Genomic DNA, 5,080 nt, shown 5'->3' with positions numbered 1-5,080 from the left:
AGCCTTGGATGAGATCAGAATTGTGCAGGTTCTCTGCAATTGTGGAGCTTCTCAATTTTACAAGGAGCTTAAGGAGCTGACATATCACACCTTTAGCCTCAGAGGAAGATAAGGAATTACTCTAACCAAGCATTTATTAGGATTTTCCTGATGAAATAGGCTTATTTTCTGAATCTCTTTGGGGTCCACAAAGTCAGGCTGCAGTCCTATTTTTGGTAACCAGACCCCTTCTATAAACAGGGAACAAGGGAGGCCTCGCAAGCAAGGTTGCCGCAAGGACTATTCCAGGCATCTATTCAACTAAGTTGTTTGCATCCGCAGAGAGATGGACTCTACAGATCCTACAGAGGTGATTGAGATGTAGTGTTGCAAGGTTATCTGGGATGAATTCCAGCCAGCTGGTGCTAAGCACATGGGGTCCCTGGGGCTATAAGTTCTGCCACCTGTTTTAAGCTCACCTCCCTCCTGGTTGAGCAAAGCCAGCCAGGAGGCGACATGCGCTTGGGTCCAAGTGATAATAAATGCATTGTTGTGAGACGGATATTTCTACCTGCAATTAAAGTGGTGGTGGTCTAGCATCTCAAGGAGCCTTCCTTGGGCCCAATAGCATTGGATAATTTTTATCCAATATCCAATCTCTCTTTTTTAGGGCAGGTTGCTGAGAAGGTGATAGGTGAACAGCATCAAGGGGACCTGGAAGAAGCAAATTACCTAGATCCCTTTTGGCTGGGTTATAGAATAGGCACCATTGGTTGTGCTGGTGAAATAATGTATTGTGGAAAAACCTTAGGAGGGGCTGGGCAAAGACATTCTACCAAGGGAACAGCCAGATAAGATTCTGTCAATGTAGCATTACAATAAAGTAGAATTAGCCCGTCTGGTTGACTCTTGCAAGTCTCAAAGTACAACCTCCCCACCCCCCTGCTCCTTTATTGGCTGAGAAACTAGGAAAGGTCTCTTCTGGACTTCTTGCCTTTCCAATTATGTAGCGGCAGGCTATGCTGCCATCATCCCTTGGCAGCATCTCTTCGCCCATACCCTGAGATCTTTCTCACATTTCATTACAAAGTCCTTTATGGCACGGCACCCCTTTACTTGAAGAACATCTATCCCTAGACCAGGGATATCAAACTCAATTTCATTGAGGGCTGCATCAGGACTGTGGTTGACCTCGGGGGGGAAGGGAGCTGGATGCCATCACCCCCAAACTGCTGGCATGTTTCCTCGTTGGATTGGGTACACCGGGCCGAAGCCACACTGGCCTGATCTTTCCTCTTCACACTGGGTAGACCAGGACGGCCCCGCGGGCCAGATCTGACCACATCACAGGCCAGATCCAGCCCGTGGGCCTTGAGTTTGACACCCCTGCTCTAGACACTCTCTATTAAGCAGCAGCATCTTATCAGATTGAGGATAGAGGTCTACTTTCTGCTCAGCTTCCCTACTGAGATTCAGAGGGCCCAACACTTGGGGCACCCCTGGAAGGCCGTTAACAGGTGGTCTTTTCTCCAGATGCTGGAACCAGGATGTTAAATGAGCCCAATTCAGATTTATCTCTTTTGTGAGTTAGTATATGGTGCCTTTGATTCCCCCCCCCTTCTGTATTGGACTAGTTTATCTTTGTTTGGTTATATATTTTTGGGGGGCTTGGGTCCACCCACCCCTTCATTTGGTAAATTAGGTAGCTTGCCAGAGTGGCCCTATAAATAAAACAAAAACATGAATGGGAAAGGACATAGAATACAGCAGTCAGAAGCATTTCATGCTGCCACTTAACTGCCTTGCCCAAGGAGAAGCATTTGGGTGGGTGTTTCTTTTTCTGGAATGTTTTTCTTCACCAGATCTGACCCATTTTCAAACATAGTAGGGTTTTCTGCCAGCTTCTTCCTACCCACACACGCATACACAAATACACACACACACTAATCTTGGTCCTGTTCCAAGAGTTTCCATTCTTATGACAGTCTTCCCCCTTTTTTACATAATTTATTTCCAGTATTTCACTGGAAAAAACTATCAAAAAAGAAATGCATGCAGAGCATGGCTTCTGGAAGATCTTTACCAGCAGTGGTCTACTTCTCTCACCCTACCACAAGTGGTCCTGATCAGGTTTAGGCTATATGGCAATCTACTATATACTTGATAACCTTAGGCATCACACAATATTCCATTAGATCAGAATACAGGTAGCCCCTTGACTTACAAAAATACATTTAGTGACTGTTTGAAGTTACAACGGCACAGAAAAAACATGAGTTATGACCATTTTTCACAGTTACCACCCTTCCAGCACCCCCATGGCATGGGATCAACATTCAAACAATTGGCAACTGACTCATATTTATGACGGTTGCCGTGTCCCAGGGTCAGGGTCATGCAATAATCTTTTGCGACCTTCGGACAAGCAAAGTCAATGGGGAAGCCAGATTCACTTAACAACCATATGACAACTTAACACCTGCGGTGATTCACTTAACAACTCTGGCAAGAAAGGTCCCAAACTGGGGCAAAATTCATTTAACAAACGTCTCACTTAGCAACAGAAATTTGGGGCTCAATTGTGGTCCTAATTTGAGGATTACCTGTATAACCCGTAAACCTTGCAATAGCATTCCCGAACTTCTGGGTTCCCCGTAGGTCTGTTTTTCGTCCTCCGGAGCCTTCAGGAGGCTTCCCTGAAGGCTCTGGAGGGCAAAAAACGGCCTTATGAGCAAACCAGAATTGACTTCTGGTTTGTCCATAGGTCCATTTTTTGCCCTCCGGAGCCTCCGGAGCCTTCAGGGGGGGAGGCAGTTTTCGCCCTCCCCAGTCTTTTAGAAAGCCTCTGGAGCCTGGGGAGGGAGGAAAAACTGCGCCAAAAGCAGGGGGGAGTGTTGCTGGTCACGTGCGCATGCACGCGGGGGAGGGGTGTTGAGCGCATAGCATTATGGGTGTGGCATACCTCCACACGACCCCCCTGCGCTCCCCCTGCTTTTGGCACGGGAGCCAAAGAAAGTTCGCCATCAGTGACATACACCATCAACGTGCCGTAACATCACACTACCTCTACTTTTGTTGGGTTTCTCTTCCATCCCAACCCAATGCCCAAATGAAGAACAAGGTCTGCATCACCTTCCAGAAAACTAGTGTTCTGACCCAGGCTTCCCAAGAGCATGAAGCAAACTCCTTGTCCAAACAAAAAGCCCTTTTATTAACTTACTGGGAATTCTGCTCATTCACATCTAGCAAAGTCTTTCAAGGGAAGATTTACAGTCACAGACCTTATCTGCAAAACTTGGCAAGGAGTCTCAGAGAGTCACGAACCAATTAAGTGAACTAGTGCAAACTCCACTCCCCTTTCGCTCCTCTTTTATTTCCTCTGGGAGGGACCATTCATCGTCCACCAGTGGCCTTACTCCCAAGTCGACTCTTTCTTTAGCTGTTCCCTTCATCTGGCAACTCTGTTCATGCGCACACTGGGAACAGGCTCCAGCTGTTCGTCTGCCTCACTGATGTCTGACTCTGAAGGCAGCTAATAACTGGTATACGGTTCCGGTCTCCTCTCTGATTCCAACACAGTCCTCATCAGAGCCTTCCCCAGACTCCAGGACTGGCCCATGTTCCTCCCCAACCTCCTGTCTGAATCTGCTGTCAGCTTCGCTGGCTGTTGACAGGCCATAACAGCTAATAGCAGTGGTGGGTTTCAATTTATTTTACTACCGTTTTGCTCGTGCATGCGCAGAAGCATCCAGGTGGCTGGGCATAGCCTCCCACTGCCGCCATTACCAGTTCGCCCGATCCAGGACAAACAGCAGAAACCAACCTCTAGCTAGTAGAGTGAGGACCCTCCGAATCTCAGAGGATGGGAGATGTTTAGGAAGGTTTGAAACAGCCACAGAAAAGATGTGTCTTTGCAATCCTGCCAGATGGCAAAATTTAAGGGAAGACACCTGGAGTGCACCCATTGCGTCTGACCTGATAAGGTGTGCAGAAGACCTCAGAAAGAGCTGGTCCTGCAAAATAAAAATTGACCCAAGTCCTGTAGAGCTTTAAGTGTAACAGCAGCAGTTATCCTGATGATTGTCAGAATCTCAAGCTCCATTATATGGTGTCTTGCCAACATCCTCATTACTCCTGCCAAACCCCAAAGAAATAATCTCGTGTATGAGAAAGACTAGCTGAGAGTCATTAGTATCTTTTACAAATCAAAGAGACCTATTGGTATATTTCAGACTACACCTGATCTACACTGGATTTAGTTCTTATTTTGGGGACACCCCGTGCTGCAATTCACCAAGGGACATGCTATGCTTTCATTTGAATAATTTTACCAAACTACATTTGGTGATTAACCATGACAGCTGAAACCATTGTCTGTAGTGAAACCCACAGATTAACAAGGCTGAAAAAAGTCTCCCCCAATCTTTTGCAGACTTCAGTTATGGATTTTGAAATATTGTTACCCCAAATGCTGTACCTACCGGTATCTCCTCCATGTGCACAAGACTCAAGTTGTATGTATGTTTGGCATTAGATGCTTGTAAAATACTTGTTTAGTGCTAACTGCTGCCTGAAATATTGGCCTGAAATATTAATGCATTATCAATACCTAGGCAGCAATTTACAGTCGGGATGGTGCACATTACCAGAAGATATTAAATTTTAGCTGAACAATTGCCTTTAAGCAAAATTCAAATAATTAAAAAGCATTTATTTCTTATTGATTTATATTGTCTAAGTGGTGCTAAACATAATTGAAATTCTTTCTTGATGGGCTTCCAGGTGGCAGATTCTCCCACAATGTTCTGTCATTTTTCAGGTACAGAAAACTCATCCAAATTTCCACTGTTGGAACTTTTGTGTACGTATTTGTGTTATTTCATCTTTTTTACTTTTTACCTAATTTGGTTTGAATTTTATAGTGTGTGGTAGCGGCATTTGCTTGCTCTTAGGCGGAGATGTAAAAGGAGGGTTTTATATAAAAAGTATTGATAGTGCTGTCTATTCATTCAATCATAACATAAGCAGGTAAATGACCACCCGTTGCTGCTGATTATTTTGCGCTTGATAACTGCACTTTTTGTATACAGGTGAACCATCA

The sequence above is a fragment of the Natrix helvetica genome (assembly GCF_964273705.1).
Source record: "Natrix helvetica genome assembly, chromosome: 1".
NCBI lineage: Eukaryota > Metazoa > Chordata > Lepidosauria > Squamata > Natricidae > Natrix > Natrix helvetica.
The sequence above is the reverse complement of the archived record's forward strand: the minus strand, read 5'-3'. Positions refer to the sequence as shown.